This window comes from Taeniopygia guttata, chromosome 1A (genome assembly GCF_048771995.1).
Source record: "Taeniopygia guttata chromosome 1A, bTaeGut7.mat, whole genome shotgun sequence".
In the NCBI taxonomy this organism is placed as follows: domain Eukaryota; kingdom Metazoa; phylum Chordata; class Aves; order Passeriformes; family Estrildidae; genus Taeniopygia; species Taeniopygia guttata.
The window spans coordinates 3,470,618-3,489,438 of NC_133025.1; the positions used below are offsets into that span (position 1 = coordinate 3,470,618).

The 18,821-nt window shown below is 41.4% G+C and overlaps 1 long non-coding RNA gene across 1 annotated transcript in view; it reads left to right on the forward strand.

Moving 5' to 3' along the window:
• The window catches only part of LOC121471105 (uncharacterized), a 59,870-nt gene extending 56,569 nt beyond the window's left edge, over nt 1-3,301 (forward strand). The window contains exon 3 of the long non-coding RNA XR_012051984.1: nt 3,153-3,301. This is a non-coding gene — a long non-coding RNA (uncharacterized lncRNA). The remainder of the gene's footprint in view (nt 1-3,152) is intronic.
• The last annotated feature ends 15,520 nt before the right edge of the window (nt 3,302-18,821 follow it).

Sequence of the window (18,821 nt, forward strand, 5' to 3'; positions counted from 1 at the left end):
ACAGATGTTTCCAGTGCTGGGACATGGAAGTGTTCTTTGAATTTGTGGCCAGCAATGTGGCAGAAATTGCCAAGACTTGTTCCCTTATAAATACAGACAGTAACCGTAAAATCTAAAAAAGAGAATTTTTTAGTGTTTTATGACCTTGTTGCACTCCTACAGAGTGGCAGAGAAAGGACTCTCACCCCAGGTGCTTGGGCACGTGAATAAGGAAGGCTGAGTTCACCCTGCAGGTTTCCTGGTTTGTACGGAATCATGGAGTTTTTTGGGTTGGAAAAGACCTTTAAGGTCACTTAAATCCAACCATCAGCTTACCAGCACCATGATGTTCACCATCACACAGTGTCCTCAATTGCTGTATCCTTTTTTTTTCCTTTTTAACACTTACAGGGATAGTGCCTCCACCACTGTCTTGGGCAGTCTGTTCCAGTGCTTGACCACTCTTCCTGTGAGCAAATTCTTTCTAATATCTAATGTTAACCTCCCCTGGCACAACTTGAGGCCATTTCCTAAAATGAACGGTTCGGTTAATAGGATATTTTAACAACAACAGCAACAACAAAATGACCCAGTCCATTCCATAGCCTTTGTGCAAACCTGGTGTTCCCTAAGTGCTGCATGCTCAAATGGAATTCTGTATTTCCTTTTAAGAGCAGGAGATCCAATTTCTGTGCCATTTGATGGGTTAGGTTTGGTGCTGGCTGCTTAAACACTGAGAGCACTGCAGAGAGGGAAGTAGGGGAAGAAAAAAAACCCAAAAAGTAGTAGCAGAAGATGTTTTGGCAGTTAAGTACTTCTCTTGTAGAATTGTTTCCAGGACAACAAGGTTGATGGAGTTACAAAGTGAGTGTGTGTTTTCTTTCCTCTTCAGCTGGTTAATCAGTGAGGTAGGAAAACCTGCTTTGTGGGTGAACTGTGTTATTTTTAGTCTGCACTTGATTGTCCATGTGGCTCTTTTCAGCTATTTAGGATATACCTGTCATGAAAGAAATCATATTTACTTCATGGGTTTTTTTTAAGGTCACACGGTATTTTTTAAAATTACAATGTAGACTACTGACAGCTCTTTTTGGTATTTTTTTATGGGTTTGTTTCTCAGAGAAATAAAACAGCTTTGTTGCTTCAAGTTTCAAGCTCATCACACTGGTGGGATGTGAGTTTCTTTCACTGTTTGCACAGAATTTTTCCTCTGTTGGTATAATACATTTTTTTTTGTATATACTAATGATATACTGTCATGCAAATGAATTTGGAATAAATTAAAGTATTAATTTTCTCCCAGAGTATATTCAGCTGTAGGATTCCATTGTGAGATCTATTTTCAACTGGAGTTTGAAACTTGGAATAAGGCAGCGCTGAATTAAATGTAGTTGCCAATTTTAAAGGGGCACAGCTCGCATAAAATCTCACCCATCTCCAAAATATGTTGATCTATTTAAAATCTGGAGGAGTATGATGAAATCTGTACTTGTGTGGTTTTCCTTTGTATATTTGATTGTACTCTAAGTTACATTTTTTTTGACTGGGTTGTTTTTTTTTTCCCTGCACAACAACATTTTTAAGAAAGAAATGCCTTTTTTAAAAAAACCACAAATATTGGCTGTGCATTTTAGAGGCAGAAATAACAAAAATAGTGTCCAGGTCATTAGTGAAAGACACACTTCGTAAAGCTCTATTGTTCTGCTAAATTAAATAGCTTGAAGTTTGACTGTGCCCCTTATAAATGACTTGATTATTTCATACCCCGCAATGGTACATGTATTTATTTCATGTTGAGATTTTAGAATTTAGGATTAAGGAAACACTTATTGTGAATAGTTGTCTGATGAATTAATCAGATACTCAGCTTCTTTCTGCGTGTTGGGGTTCTGCTGGTGCTGAAGGTTGGATGCCATGGGAGATCACTTGAGAAAAATTAATTTTTATTCTCCAAATCCATGATCCTTTATTGTTTTGGGAGAAAACAGCATGACATGGCATAAAAGCGGCCATGCTCAGGTGATCCTGGTGATCACTGAGTTATTTCTGTATCCTGGGGCTTTCTCACTTCTTGGATGGGGAAGGGAAGCAGTTTGACAAATCCACGCTGGCATTTACTTGTTGCTTTGTTATCCCTTCCTGGCAGAAAACTGTAGCCAGAGTCAGGAATCTTTCTGACTGGTGTCCTCCTCTTTCCATCTCTTTTTTTTTTTTTTTTTTGCAAATACTTTTTTTTTTTTTTTTTCCCCTTGCAAATTACCATTTTCAGTAGAACAAGAACTGCACTGACCTTGAGCAATGAGATGCTCTGTGCTTCATTTTCCACTCCGTCCCCAGTTATTTAGTTATTCCATTATCTGGAGCAATCCAGTTCTTCTTCATAGAGGTTTGAGTAGTTCTTCCAGGTCTCTACTTAGCCTAGTAAGGCAATGAGGAATTCTTTTTTGCTACTTCTGCTGGAAGTTTACTAATGAATGTGGTTAAATAGAGAATGTAGCATCAGAGCATTCTTTTTCAGGACAATAACTCTCATAACTCTACTTAGATTTTTCTGTTTGTTTTTCTGGTTGCTTGCTCTTCTTTTGCTTCAATTCCCAGTAAGGTATGGATATAATTTTTCTATTCTATAGATTTGAATCCAAAGCACAGAGCAGGACATAAAGAACAACCCTTCCAATATTCAACTCCCACTGAAGTGTCTTAGGGTGCCTGGAACAGAGGGGTGCCAGGTGTGACCCCAAACCAAGAGCAGGTCATCACCTCTCTGAATTAGGTGCTGGAGGCCAGCAAGGAACAGTCACAGATCTGAGAAGACACCACAAATATATATTTGAGCAATAAAATCCTTTAAAAAAAATGTTTATTCACTTTATCTGTGGCTACAAGGAGTTTCTTTGGTCAACTCTGCAGTAGGTTTTGGAATCTATTTCTAGTTTGTCAGTGTTATGCTCAAATCACCAAGCAGTCTCCAAGGTTCATCTTGATAGAGCAGTTTCAGGAATACTCTGGCAATCAAAATCAGAGAAGCAGTCAAGAAGGATGGAAATATTTTCCAGTGTTGACTAAAAGCAAGCAGTAAGCTTGAAGCATTACTTAACAATGTAATGAGAAACGTCAGCTCAAGCAAATACTTATTTTTTTTAACAGAATTTGTTTTCTTTGTTGTGTTGCAGAAGAAGGAACGGTGGCTGAGTTGCACAAGTGAACCAGGACGACGCAAAATGAAGTCAAAGAGGAATGCTCATTTTCCTATTTTGTAAGTCTATTGGTCAGCTTTTCTGTAAGGCACACATTTCATTATAAAGGCCATTAGTTTTTCTTATTTCCTGGGTTTTGAGTTGATTTTGTAGAACTGTCTGGGTTCCCCCTTTTTGAGCCACGTGGCTCAACATGAGTGGCACGAGGTGGATCTTTTCTCTCCCTTTGTGCCTTGGCACAGTGATGACAAAGAAGGTCAAGACTGGGTTGTGTCTTAATTACTGCTGTAGCTGTGGTGATCCAGGGGTGTGAAGAGGAGAGATCTGAAAGCAAGAAGGGCTGGAAAGGGATTTTGGCCTCCAAAAGTTTGTTAGTATTGTCTGTAATATCAGCTGGTATAAGAAAATCTTGGATCTTACTTTGAGGCTGCTGTATTTTGGCTGAGTATTTTGGAATACATTTAAAACATTTACTTGGGTACTTCAGGAGTTCTTGGTTTGATGGGGCTTGGAGCAACCTGGCCTAGTGGAAGGTTTAGCACAAGAGTTTTTCCATTTTGGTCAAAAGAGCAGCACGTTCTTCACTGATATTTTGCATAGCAAGCCTTGCAGACAATTTTTCTGATTCACTGGTATTCAGTGGCACATTTTGAAGAGAGCTGCTTCCAACTGTCTTGAGCAGAGCGTGTTCGATGTGATAACAACATCTACGCTGCAATTGTAATTACAAAACCCAAGGTGCTTTTACTGAATCTGGTTTCACACCAGCCAACAAGTGGACTCATTATTAAGATGATGTGAGGTTTTCTGTGTATTGACTCAACTCTAAAATATCTATAACTCTGCAGAATGCGTCTCGGCTTGTTTACTAAGCGAGATGTGTATTTTTAATGCATAGGTTTTGAAATTATTGGTGTATTGGTGACTCCAGTTTTTCCAACAGCCTTTGTGGGGTGTTTTAGTTAAAATTGTTTTTAACTTTTATGGATGCCATTATAATTGATACCCATATCTCTTTTTTTTTATTTTTTCTGTCAGAAGAGTTTTTAAGTAATTTGGCAGAGTTGCTTTTTATAGACACTCAATATTTAAAAAAAAAAAAAAAAGCAGTAGAACATGTGTCAGGCATCTGCAATTCCTTCAAATTCCTTCAGCATCATGTTTTCCACAATGATTTAATAGCTATTGAGTCTCCTCAAATATCTTTGTTTCCAAGACCTATTTTATGGTAATAAATCATCCTGGCTGTTAAATTCTTGAAATGATTCAGTAGGACAGTTGTTTCCCTAAGAGATCATAGATAGAAATGGAAAAGTCCTTAACCAGGTCAGCTTTTTCCCTGCAATACATGTGGTCAATGCTGGAAGTGATAATGAAGTTGCCAACATTTGTTCTGGTGAGCTGCAGTTGTCCAGTGTTCCCTGTTCATTTCTTGCTAATTTACAATGAGTTTTCTGTTGGAGGTACTAAATTGCATTGAGAAATGCTGAGCCAGATACAGAATAAGAGGCTTGTCATGGTGTGGTGAAACTTTCCATTTTAAAAAAGGTCTGTCTCAAAATTCATATAAAAATACCAATGAAATTACTGAAGACTTCCTTAATTTCCTCTTCCATTTGCACCTGAGGGTGGTGGTGGAGCAGTCCTCAGGGTGGAGGTTGATTTAATAAATTGTATGTGAGTGTGGTTGTGATACCTGGGCTGTCAGTCTCTGCAGGGTAGTCATGCATTATGTAACCCCTTGTGGCTTTCTGACACCTTGGAAAAAGACTCTTTAATAGGTTATTGCTTACTGGGAGCAGGCAAGGAGGTAATTCAGCCAAGAGTAGGTGAGGAGTTCTGTGTATTAAGTAGCCCGTCTAGAACATCACATGTGCAGAGAAAAAGGAGCTGTGGTTTTGGTCAAAACTCTGGACATCTGGAGTTCAGGGAAATAACCAGCAGGTTAGGAAGGATTCAAGGAGAGATGGTTGGTATCCCTTGACCTGAGGTGTGTATCTCTATGAATTACTGTTTCTTTCTGTGATGTTTTCCAAATTGAACATCAGCTATGGTTGCAACCTCTGTGGTTGCCCAGAGAAGCTGTCTGCTTCATCCCTGGAAATGTCCAAGGCCAGGCTGGATGGGGCTTGGAGAAACCTGGGATAGTGGAAAGTCTCCCTGCCCATGGGAAGGGGTTGGAACAAGATGGTCTTTAAAGTCCTTTCAAATCCAAGCCTTTTTATGACGCTTGAATTGTCTTTTAGGTTTCATGTGGAGGACAGCAGTAAGTTCTGGTGTTAGTTCTTCACATAAACATTTCCTTAAAATAATCAGGCTTTGGGGCCTGGGATTCCTACCTCAGAAAAAGAGGTGAAGCTTTGCAGCTTCTCCAAGGTTTAGAGCAGATTAATGTATAAAATTACATTAAATCTCTTACATTTGTTTTGGAAAAGGAAGCTTTGAATTCCTGCAGGCCTCACCTGCCAGACATGAGATAATTCCATTTAAACCATGCATTTTCATCAGGTGCTTTTACTGCCAGGCACAAACCTTCATATTTTCAATGATGTCCTTTAAAATGATCCAGAATAACTTTTGTTACAGTCACAATAGAGAACAACCTCTGCACTTAAAAAGATGGACTCCAAAATTCCATCTGCCCATTAGGATCTTGGCAAGAGTACACTGTGTCATGGCACTGTGTTGATTCCAGTTCATGTCTTACAGAAAAAAAAAACCAATTGTACTGTGCACACAGACATATTTAGGGTTGGTAGAACTATTTTCTGTCACAACCCTGTTCAAATGGTTTGTTGGTTGGTTGTGTGAGGCTGGTTTTAAAAGGGGACCAGATGATCAGGAAGCATTCTGCTAACTCATATACCTTCCACAGAGTGGTTTTGTCTGTCCTGTTTGTCACTTGCACCTGGGAAGTGAGGGCACCAGGGCTGCTTCAGATCTTAACACAACAGTAAATATTAATATTTTAGCTCTTCATCAGTAAAAGCCCAATATCTGACCTCAGGAGGAGCTCGCTCCTGCCTCATCTCTGAGCAAGGTTTTTCTTAGAACATATTCTCCTGTGTGCTGAATGAGAAGGAGGGTTTGAAAAGAAAATTACAGACAGCAAGGGTAAAGAAAGCCATTCTCTTCTTTAGGTGAGTTCCTTTTTTTCTGAGAAGGTCCATGGGCATGGATGGCATGAAAGGAGACAAACCCTGAAGAGGTCAGTGTTGGAAGTGAGGGGAGTAGCCACTCACACAGGCAGTGGGTATTCAAAGAGAAACTCTCCATTTGACAGTTCTGTCTTCTAAGATGACTTTGAAACATAAAAACACAAGTTGGTTTTAAAAGAGGGCTTTTAATTTATGTCAGATATGAAAGTACCTGTAAGTTTAATGTGTGCTCTGCACAAAAAGAGCAGCTTGCTAAGATGAATTCTTAGATTTGCTTTTTGTGCTTTTTCTCTATGGTGAGGTGGCTCCACAGAGAAAACTCTGGCACCAGCATGGACACTGAGAACCTTTTGTGTGTCTTTTGTAGGAGCAGTTCTCCTGCCACATGAGCTGTGTGCTGGAGTGATCTGTGTCACTCGCTGCACTTCATGGGGCTAAAGGGTGGTTTGTCAGCATTTTGGATAATTGCCTCATCTCTGCCTGCAGTGAATGAAGGGTATCTGCATCTGAACAGATAATGCATTAAATGCATTATGCATGGTATTAATGCAGAAGCATCATAAATATATATATATTTAGTAGCATCTTAGCAATTTCAATTTTCATAGTTTCCAAGCAATGTTTTCTCTCTTCATAGGATGGAGAGCTGCTTCAAATCTGTATTCAGTGTGCCCATGTGAAAAGAAATATGGCTTTAGATAAAAATTTAGGACTTTGTTCTTTTTTCCTGTTTTCTTGGCTCTGAAATACTAATTCCTTTTCTACTGTGTGTGTACAGAGGAGGAGCTATTGGGTGAGATACCACATCAGGAAAAAAGAAAGTCTAAGCAGCCCAGAATTAACACTTAAATCTGTGTGGAAAACCTTGTTGGAGTGCCAAATGGATTTAGGTTTTTAAAATGAAAGAATGGTAGGACACAGAGATGGAGCCTGGAGATCTGTGTGTTGTTTGTGCTTCTCATCTGTTGCATAAGCTTGGACAAGCTGCTTTGCATTTTCGTGCTTCATTTCTCCTGTCAGAAATCTGTGTATTTTACTTGCTGTTGGTAAAGCACTTCAAAATCTTGAATTAGTATTATCATGGACTTCTCTGAGCTTACTTAAAATCCATTTCCTCCTCACTTACAGATTCCTAAGGACAAGAATAAATAGAAATTTCTTTTTTTCCTGAATGCTGTGAATCAGCTGATACTCTGCAGCTGCTCAAGGTCGGATTTAACTGATCCTTTCTGCTGTCTGAACATCCATTGAGCAGCTCCAAGTCCAGAGTCGTGTTGGGTACATTGTGTCCCTAATTCTCTTAGGGACATAGTCTGTCAAGAGGTGTTTCTTTCTTCATTGTATTCATCAGCCTGGAGTTTTCAGGCCTCCTGGTGTAACTGGCCTTCACAGGCTGATCTTCCACAGAAATCAGCCAGAGCCTGGAGCACTGGTGTGGGTGATGCTAGAAACTCAGTTTGTATCCCCAAAAAGCACTGTCAAGGTATCGGTGTTCTCTGCAGCATCCTCAGGTGTGTGGCACAGTGCTTCAGCACCTCCTCACCTCCTGGTCCTCACAAGTGCAGTACTGATGCTGCAAATACCTGGAGTGAATTCAAGCAGGAATTACAGTGTGTGGATGCAGTGGTTAACCAGGAAAGTGCATCGATCCTCCTCAGCCAACTGTTCCAGAAATTTAGTTTGTAGGGTGTTAAATCACTGCCATTAGAAGAAATCCCTCTCCAGTTAAACATCCCTGCTCAGAAGCAGCTGCCACGCTGCTGGGCAGCTCTGCCTGCTTCCATTTCAAACCAGCATCCTGGCAAGGATCCCAGGGATGGGGCTGAGGAAGTGGATGGTGTGAAAGCAGAACTGTTTGGGCTTTTTGTTCTGCCTCGATCCCTCAGCCTTGCTGTGACTGTGCTGAGGCAGAGCATCTGCATTCCACGTCTGGAGACACAGAGTGAACTCCTGAAGGGTGGCTGCTCATCCCTGTGCTTCTGTTCAGGGGTGTTAAAAGCCCTGCAGGCTGTACACAAGCGAGCTGTAATTTATTTTAATTAAATACAATAGCTGCATGCACGCTGCAGAAGGGATAAGACAGGGATTCCCCACCTCTGATTTATCGTCTTGCTGTTTGGATTTCTTTGCCATTGTCTTCCCACTCACAGATTTATGCAGGGATGTCTCATCCTCTCCCTCCTGTGCTGTTAGCAATGGCATCTGTCTTTCAAAATACAACTTTTCTTGAATTTTTCTGTTGTGTATAGCAGAGCTGTCCCTGCCTTCCTCACACACACACACACCTGTGCAACATTTATTTTAATCAGAGAGCTACAGGAAGCAAAATCCCCATCCTTTGGAAGCCTTCTCATAGCTGATTCTTATTTTCTGAGTTAGGGAGCTGGGAGTACCCACCCTGGGGCTGGCAGGCAGCCTGGCAGGAAGCTGGACAGACTGGCCTGCTGGCCAATCTTGTTGATTTTTATAGAGCTTTTTGGTGAAATCAGCACATTTCCACTCAATTGGTGCTTTGCAGTGCAGAGTTGTTGTATTTGGGAGTCTTTTGGCTGGCTCTGCTTTTAGTCTGCAGCTTGTGACTTCGGGAGATCGTTGACTAATTTTAGTAATTACTAGAGATGATTTTGTGAGAAGAGAGGAGATGTTTCTGTGGAAGAAGATCTTTTTGGAATAACATTCCTCAGCTGGTGTGAGGGATTGCCTGATGCATGACACTGTTGGGGTAGGTGAGTTGGCTGGCAGCAACCTCAGTCCCCATCCACAACTCTTGCACAGCAGCTCTTTCTGATCAAATTGCTGCATGGTGTTTTTTCTTTGAATGGCTTACCTGGAGGAAATCAAAACCATGTGGGACCTGGATGTCCCTCCCAGCTCTTTTGGTAGGGAGGAGTAAGAGCAGTGAGGAAACACAGGCTGGAGGAGCAGCAGAAGCCCTTGGGTCTGGAGGGCAGCGTGTAGCTGCACTCCATCCACACAGCCCTGCCTGCTGCTCCATCAGGAGTCTTGGGACTCTGCCTTTGGGTCAGGGAATTGCTGGGAGGAAGCCAACTTGCATTCCAAGGCTGAAGGCTGAATGCTGTTGGCATTTTCTGGACTTCCTCGGCATCTGATGTAAAACCCCTCAAACCCACTGGCACAGCAGAACCATCCATGCAGCACTTGAGACAGATCAGGCTGACCTTGAGTGTATTTTCCCCTCTTAGTTCTCTTCAATAAATGAATTTGCCTCCTTGGAAAGTCCTCTAGATTATGAAGCCTTTTGAGGCTCTGAGTTTACAATGAATCACAAATTAGCAGTTCCTAAAAAATAATGTCAAGTGAAATCAGACTTTGCTTAAGTTGTTGCTGCTTTCAGAGCAAACATGAATGTGACCTGGATTCTCAGAAGCAGCTCATGTTGTTGTGGCCTTTGAGTATTCCTTAGAATGGATCTGATGTTTACACAGACATAAATAATCATCTGGATAATTTTGTGAGCCACTCTTAAATGGAGTGCCATCCACCAGGGAAGGATATATTTGAAAGTACAAAATACTTGATATGTTTGGGGGTTTTTGTTGGCTGTTGGAGCTCCAGTGTTTGCTGTGTGAAAGCTGAGTGTATAAATCTCATTAGAGGAGAACTCGGATGGTATCTGAGAGCACCAGTGAAAAAATAAATAGGAAAACTTGCCTATTGTGTAGTTAGTTTGAATAATTTTAGTGGTTCTTGTGTACATGGAGTGTAACTTCACAGGATCCCATCCATGTACACAACAGAAAGTAGTTCCTCAGAAATCAAAGGAAGTTTAATCTTATAAAACCTCCATAATAGGAAAGTCTGGCCTTTTTATCCAGAGGCTAAGCTGGTTAAGCAAACATCTAATATTGACTTATTTCTTAGTCTGGCTTTGGGTGTGAAAACTATCTCTACCAAAATGAAACATGCCTCTTTTTAAAAAAATTTATTTTATCTGCTTCCCCAAAAAAATGTGTGTGCGATGAGCTTCTGCCTTAGCAAAAGGTGACTCTTTTAACTCCCTTTGTGCTCTGTTTTCTCCCTGTGCTCAAGGTGCACAGGGAAGCTGAGGTGTCATAACGTGGTCATTTTTAAATGAAACTACAGAGCAGGAGTAAGTCTGCAAAATAGTTTTTTCCATACCCAAGAAGCGTGAGTCAGATTTTGCTAAATGAGTCAAATCTATCCTCAGATTCGTTTTAGACACTCTAATGGATGTGTAAGTTAGATCAGTGTTATTACTGTGCACAGGAATGGCTTGTGAAGCTGATGTGGTTTGCAGTGTCCCTGTGAGTGCCAGGGTGGGCAGAGGTGGTGAGGAAATGCAGCAATTTGGGTTTGCCTGCGAGCCCAGGAATGGCCAGGAATATTCTGCATCACGGAGGGTGCACACAGGTTCCCTTCAGTTCATCCCTGGGAGTCTCCCAGGGCCTGAGAGGTGTTAGTGTGAGTGTGCTCATCCCAGGTGATGCTGCTCAGCTGTGCCTTCCTCCTGGCAGCCCCTCAGACACGAGGATGGGCACTACCCCTATGGGATTGAAAAGACCTGTGGAAAACCCTACTCGGCTCATCCCGCATGTTGAGCTTCCAGGCACCAGTGTCACAGCAAGAGAAATACTCTCCTAATGCCTTCCTGGAAATAAATGCCTTTCCCCATGCTTTCCATTCCTCATGCCAACATTCCTGTGCATAAAGCTGTCCTCCCAGGTCAAGTGTCTGGAGCTGCCACCCTTCACCAGGATGTGACTCCCGCATGGTTTGCTGGCTGTGTCATGCAGGAACACTCCCTTTCCTCGGAAGGAACTACATGACCATTAAACTTCGAACCACAGGCACCTTCCAACTCTCGGTTTCTTCTCCTCTGTTCCTGTGTTTAACCCTCCCTCTGAGAAATCAGTCTTTGGATTGTGACTTTTTGACCGGGAAGTGAATTTGATGGCTCCATTCTCAGTCGTCGCTCTTCGACTGGCCACAGTCAACAAACATCCTAATATTGTGCTCAGAAAAGTGACTAATCCCTCCTGTGTTGAATGAACTGGTAGACAGGCATGCATTTATTTTCCCTGTTCCTGTGTGTAATCAAACTAGAAGGAATTTTTGAAATTTTCTTTTTTTCCACAGTTTTTTTGGTGGGGACCCAGAGGAAGTGAGTGATGGCATTCAAATGTAGCAGTTGAAAGATTTCTGCCGTTACTTGTGGTACAAAGATGGGTTGGCAGCATCAGATACGTGATATGCACAATCCTCTGCAGGTCCCTGGATGATTTTAATTCTTCTTATAACTCAAACCAGAACTGAGTTGTCTTCAGTCTCAGTGAAGAAGGTAATGTTTTTGGAATTTATTTGGTTGAGATCACTCAGATCTTCATTATCTTTTCTAAAGGGTTTTGATTTATAAGATGATGATTGTAGAAGAGTGGAATTCAGGATTCCAGCAGCAATCCTGCCACCTTTTTTTTTTTTTTTTTTCCCTCTAGTTTAATTCTGGCAAAGTTTTGTGAAGCACACAGTGTTTAAAAGGCGTTCTGCACTTTTTTTACTACTTCTCTGTCTCATTCCTGACTTGTTCCATCTATGTGAGTTTGTGACTCCATTACCTTCCTTCATCTCCAGTCTGCCAGTAATTTCTGAGTTAATTAGCAAGCAGCTGACAGCAACAGGTTTGAGATTTTTTTTTGTGCTAAGATTTCGTTTTGGGAAACTCTGTGTTCCAGTTGGAGAAAGTATCTTTTGCCTGAGGGAATTCAGAAGTCTGCTTCCCTGTTATGCTGACCTGCAAAGCTGTTTCTTTCTCAGATGTACATGTAAATTTTTATTTCTAAGGAATTAAACAAGATTCACCATTGTCAGTTGCCTCCCTCTGACAGCTGCTCAAGGATGTAATTTAAAGTAAGCCTGTAGTTTTTTGGCACCTGTAGCTGAGTAAGATAAGCCCAGTCCTGATCCATACCAATAATCTAGTCGCTCTTGTATGGGTGCAGAGTCTCCCAGAAGGTGTTTTGTGTACATGAGTGCTTTTTCCTATTCCCTGCAGATGGTTAGGAATACTGGAGTGATTCCAGAGAAGACCAATTTATAATCAGAACTCACTTCTATTCAGGATTTTGCACCACTTCCTGGACAGTATGATAAACAGTTACTTGAAAAAAAAGAAGACTTTTTATCTTGTTTGGAATCTTTCTTGGGGTTGCTGCCCCACATGCTAAAGACAGATCTGGCTGTTTTGATGTACAGGAAAATGCTCGAGGATCTGATGTTTAAAGACTGCAAAACCACTTAAGGGAGTACCAGTTGTATTTTCAACCACATACCTTATTGCTCAGCTCTTTACGTGAGGCATGTGCCATGTCTCCTCAGACAGTACAGAGAAATCTGTCTTCATTGAATCTGTGTGTCATTTTTAAACACTGGAATAAAATCACATTGTTCTGAAACGCTGGACAGTATCACAAACCCCACGTATAAAATTCACCCAGTTGATTCATGTTTTGTTGCTACAGTGTGTGAAATAGAATTGAGGTTTCTGACCCCTAAGAAAATTAATTGCCATTATGGTTTTGTTGTCTGCACACGTAAAGTCTGTGTTTCAGCAGGTGTTTGTCAAAAAGGAGTAGAATTTTTCAGTGTTTAAAAGAGGGCATCACATTAAAACTGAGCTTGTACCACAGTGTATTTTTTCTGTCTCCTCTTTTCCATTTTTGGGTCAGATGATTCAGGTTTTCCTCAGTGCTTTTAACCTTTTGCCATCTGACTGAGCTGCTCAGGCGACAGCAGAGCTGTGAGGGCATCACTGAAAAAAATGCCTCTGCTGGGAGGGCTCTGTTTCACTGTCTCACAATGTTTGCTTTCAGTTCTTAGCCCTTTGTTACTCTCTGTTTTTCCTCAGCCCTCAAGCGGCATCCTGGTAAACATTCATCTTATTCTTTCACCTCTAACAATTTCCCCTTCTTGTGTAGAAATCCATGTGTGAGATAGAGGGGTAAAAAAAGGGTTTGTAGCTCATATAATTTACCAGCTCTTCATAGAAATGTAGACTTAATTGCTAGCAATAAAGCAAAAAAACAGACCATTACTGTTTCTTACTGACATTTGGACAAAAATTTCCATACCTTGCTGGAGGTTACATCATAAAATCATCCTCATTTTTTGTTCCCCAAATAATAAAGTGAGTGAACACTTCCTTTGTGGGCTGCCCTGTCTTTTAATATTTTGAAATACATTTTAAAACGTTCATAGGTGTGCAAATGTACACAAGAGTGCGTAGCACAGCAGTGAGTAGCTGGATTATTTGGAGAAGCAGAGTGGTAGAGATGGCAAAAATATATTTGAAAATATCCTCCAAATAATAGTTCACGTGGTTCTTGCACAGTACAGAAATTCTTCACCGAGCAGACCTAAAACAATGATTGTGTTTAAAAAGCAGCGGCTAAATTTTGATTCTAAAATAACTTTATGTCCTCACGAAGACCTAGTATTTTATTGTGTTTTGAAAATCATAAATCTGCCAAAGTCAACAGAGTTAGAGCAGACCCCCATTGCTGCAAGTGAAAACTGAATTTGGTCCTTCTTGTTCTGTGCTTTTTAGTCATGTGATAATCTTTCCATAAATCATATACGTGAAAGGTTTTCTTACTTCCTGCTTTTACCAATCCGATCATGTAAAATGCAGATGAGCCCAGCTTCTGTTTATTAAACATCAGCAGAGCACCCCCTGTAAATCCCCTTTGCTCACACCAGCCCTGTTTTCCCCTCCTTTGAAAAGAGCACAGCACGAGTGACAAACTTTGACTGATAAAGTGGAGTTTTTTGGTCTCCTCCCTTCATTGCTGTGACCTGTACTTTGCTTTCGCTATAAAGCCAATGCAGAAATGACCCCGTGGGAGTGGTGAAACTGCAGCAGAGAAACAAAAACTATTTGGATTCACCCGTATGCTGTTCATTCGCTTGCTCCCCTCTTTATTAACGGCTCCAAGCGTGCAGCCTGTCTTGCTCTGACTACGTGTCTGTCAGCAAGAGCAGAGGTAATTCTTCATGTGTCTCTTTCCTTTTAATAGTGCTTTAATTTTGCCAGAAAAGCTGTTTATATCTTTATGATTATCTATTATTTTAACCACTTTAAGTACGTGCTTTTCCAGTAACTTTTATGGGTTTTTTGAGTACAGAAAGGGGGGGGGGGATTAGATTCAGAACCATGTTTTACAGGTGGAAATCCCAGCTGTCTTCACTGGAGGTTGCAAAGCAGCTTCCAGCAGACATCAGCAGCCAGAATTTAGTCTATAATGAGTTTTTGTTTTAATCATCCGCGTTTACCACGATGAACATCTCTCTGTGCTGTTGGTGTTGCCAGCACTTTCGTGTCAGGGAAAGTACATTACTGTAAACTGATGAGCAAGTTCTTGTTGCTGTTTGTTCTGGTGGGGTAGGATATTTTTAGAAAGTTGCTTCAGAAGTGTAAAACTTCCTGATACTTCTTTGTTAATTCTCTTTGAACTGAAAACGTGGGATGGCAGCGTTTAAGTTCCGAGAGGATCGCTCTCCCAAGGCACAGGGAAGTGTTCCTGGTCCCTGGCTACGAGTGCAGGTTGTCAGAGTTATGAGACCAGAGGTATGTTAACGACCAAAGAAAAGTTTGGTTTGGCTGGTGGCTGAAGCAAAAAACGCCTCTTAAATACCGCCGGGTAATTTTGTGCTCCTTAACGCCTTTGCAAAGTTTTGGGGTGAGGGAAGGAAGAAGGAAGGAAGGACAAACGTAAACCTGTTAGATTTTGGTAGAACTATCTTAGATAGCCCCTTCTGGAGCTATTCCAGGAATCGTACTGGGTGTATTTCTGTGTTCTTCACATGAAACATTTCCTGGAGCGTTAATCCTGGAACGTCTTGGTTCTTCTGGCTCGTGTAGCACCAACAAACGTGGTAACTCTGTGAATGTGTTTGTGTGTGTGCATGGGGAAGTGGTGGCTGTATGGGAAATGGCAAGATGACAAGTTAAAGAAAGAGGGACCCTCTATTAACGTGCTCTGGTTTTAAAATAATATTGCCTAGTGCTTAATGACATGTGTAAGTGCGGCTTCTGATGTTTGCATTAATTTTCATGGCTGCAGCACAGGTCAGTTTGTCTCTGAAAATGTAGATTTTTGAAGTGCTTGGTGAACTCTGTGTTTGTCAGTACAAGGACTTGGAAGAACAGCAGTCAGCTGTATCGAGCAGGGAAAATGTACTCAGAACCCTAAAGTTAAAGGTTAAAATTAGAGTTCTTTTCCTGTGATCTTGGGCATGTGATGGAATTCTTCCATGTTGCAGTTTCCTATCTGGAAAATTAGGATTAATATTACCTCTTGGTAGAAGTAGTGCTTAGAGACATGGTGGAGTGGTGGACCTGGCAGTGATGGGTTAATGGTTGACTCAGTGGTCTTAGAGGGCTTTTCCAGCCTTAATGATTCTGCTTTTATTTCCTTATGTGAAGGAAGCGGAATCAATTCATTCCTGTTGTTGTCTCAACATAATCTGTAAGAACCAAGAATTGTTACAGTCAGGAATTCTTCCAAGTGACCGTAAAGGTTTGTCAAACAAGACACGATGAGTTACAATTAATGGTTAAACTCTATTCCTATAGCAGCTCATGCCAGTACTCTGATTGCTTCTGTTGAGTTGCAAGCTGATTAGAGCCTAAAATTAGGTTTGTTGAAGAGCAAGAAGAGTTTACATGAAGGGTAGTCATTACCATCAGCTAAATAAGATTTTATTTAAATTAAAATTGTGCAGCAATACATGGTGGGGGGTTGGAACTAGGTGATCTTGAAGTCCCTGCCCAACCTGACACCTTCAGTGACCAGCCCAAGATGACAATATTCTTACAAATAGATTTGCTGGCATGGCAGTTGTATTCAATGATTAACTGCATGTGGGTTTTTTTAAAATTCGTTTTAATGTGTATTTCTCCAGACTTAAAAAATAACTCAGCTCTTTGAAATTTGGATTTCAGCCTCTTTGCTCAAAAGCTGTGAATGTGCTAACATACATTAACTGGGTGTATGAAGCTGACTTAAGTAGAACTGCAATATACAGTAGGTAAGCAAGGTGATGCTGTTTCTTCTTGCACTATGCAAGCTGGGATTTAAAGTGGTAAATTTAAAAATATTTGTAGTTTTGCCACCCATTTCCAAGTTTTTAAGGGAGGAAAGATTGTTCTCATTTTTGCTGAAAAATGGACATGAGAGGAACAGAGTTTTCCATTCCCTGCCTTGCTGGGTCATGCTTGGGGTAGACTTGGTATCCCCGTTGTCAGTAAAATGAGGGTAATACGTGAAGTTGTTCACAGGTTCAGAAATTCTTCACTGATGCTAAACCCCTATGAAAACAAGAGATGAAAACTTTTGTAATAATGAGTGCCAGCGTTTTTAACTGGCTTTTAGAACCAAACCTTTGCAATTAATTTGCACCTACATGGCAGCTGTAGAACCTGCCTATTTTTTGTCCTTTCTTTCAACCCTCTGCTTAACCACAGCACACATCAAAGTATTACCAAAAAACGGGAGCGTAGGAATTCATATTTGAAGAGCATTATCCGTAGATGACTTCATGTTTATTCCAGTCTTCCTCATTTTGAGGTTCTGAAATGCTTTTGTAACTTTTTCCATTCAAATCCCTGCATTGAACTGAAGCCATGTTGAAAATGATTTTGCATTCTCTAACGAAACTTCTAAAATTTACGTCCAGCTCCAGCAACACTTTACTGCTGTAGCCCTTTTTTTCCTAATCTGCAGAAAGGAGCAAATGAAAATGAATAGAAGCTGGCATGTTTCTTCTTGTGCAGTTTTATTGGTGTGCATGTTTGTTCATTTGTCTCTTCACTTGTAGAATTCCATGATCTTACAAAGTGGTTTGCGGTTTGGTCTGAATTGGTGAGACTTTCCTATTTTTCACATTTCAACCATTTCTGACATTTTCATGCGATAGAAACAATGCAGCAGAGGAGCCACTGTTCTTTTGAAAATAGCCATTAGATACACTGGTGCATTCTCACTGCTTTGACAAGATTTAAAGAGTATCTTGATGGATTTTTGAGCATATTTTAATGAAGATTTTTAGAGACCCATTCATTTGTATTTCTATGCCCAGTTGCCCAAAGCTTGCTAACAGAGTGACAGACGTATCTCAAAATGTGCATTTTTTGCACAATCCTGATAACGATGCCTGCAGCTCTTGCTGATTTTTATGTGGAATAGCTGGGTTGCTCCTCACCTATAGTCACCCACTAAGTTGTTCTCATGCTTTGACTTAAAATGGGGAGAATTTGGCTGTATCCTAAGCATGAGACGGAGCAGCAGAAGTGGAACAGGGTTTGGTCAGACCTATGAGACTGCTTGAACGTGGATTTGAGCATGATGGCACATCCACGGCTGTATTTTCTTTCAAAAGCAACACTCTGTGCTTTACACACTGTAACAACAATAATACTCTAAAGCAAGAGGTCACATTGATCCACACTGGAGTTCACTGAAGGTCCTCAGACTTCAGCTGAGCTCAGTAATGAACTGAAACAACCTTTCCAGCATTTTCCTTTCCTAGTAATGGTGCCAGTGAGGAGCTGGGAACGGCCTCCTGGAGTTTTCAGGGAAACTCATTGTTCACATAAACCCTGAGAAGGAATTTCCCTTCCTTCTTGGCCTGCTAGGTATGCAGTGAACCATACAGTTTGCTTTAGCTAAATACCATCTGCATTTTAATTTTGTTTTGTTTACTGACTTTCCACCCTCCAGAGTATTACTGTGTTGTATAGTCCACCTTTGTCAGCAGCCTGGGATTTTCTTCTGGTGCTTATGCAAGTTGTTGGTCATGGAAAAAATGGAAATAGGTGTAAGTTCCACCTGTATTGTGCCTTCAGGGGAATGAGCACAAGTGCTGTGGATGTTTTGGGGCTGCAGCTTGCCTGGGGCACGTGTGGTTATTTATTTTGTCTTGGTGGACCCCTGCGTGCTCCTAGGAGGGCATCGCTCTCCTGAGGATGGAAGTGGTTTCTTGGTTGTCTCTCTAAAGAAAATCTAGAGCTGCAAGAAGAACCCCAGGATGCCAGGAGTCCTCTGCTGATGGAGCTGGAGAGCTCTGGTGTGCGTGGTCAGGCCGGTGACACCCGTGTGCAGAGCTTGGGGTGGTGACACTGTGGTGGCCAAACAGCAGGGCAGCTGTGTTGACGCTGGGCTCTGGTGGTGGAGGCTTTGTGCAAGGACACAAAGTGCTGTGCACAAGCCCTGTGCTGCTTTAGAGGAGCAGGGCCACGTTGCTCTGGGATCCAGGCTGGATCCGTGCCTCTCGGAAATACCATGGCCAAGGCAATAAAACCACCTGAAGATGCCAGGAGGTGGCTTTGCAAAGAAGAGTATTGTTATTGATGGTTTTTCATTAACTAGGTTACTCCAGCTTCCTGTTATCAGACATATTTGAGAGTTGAGTGTGCTGTATTGTATCAGAGTTCCTTTCTCCTGCTTCATGG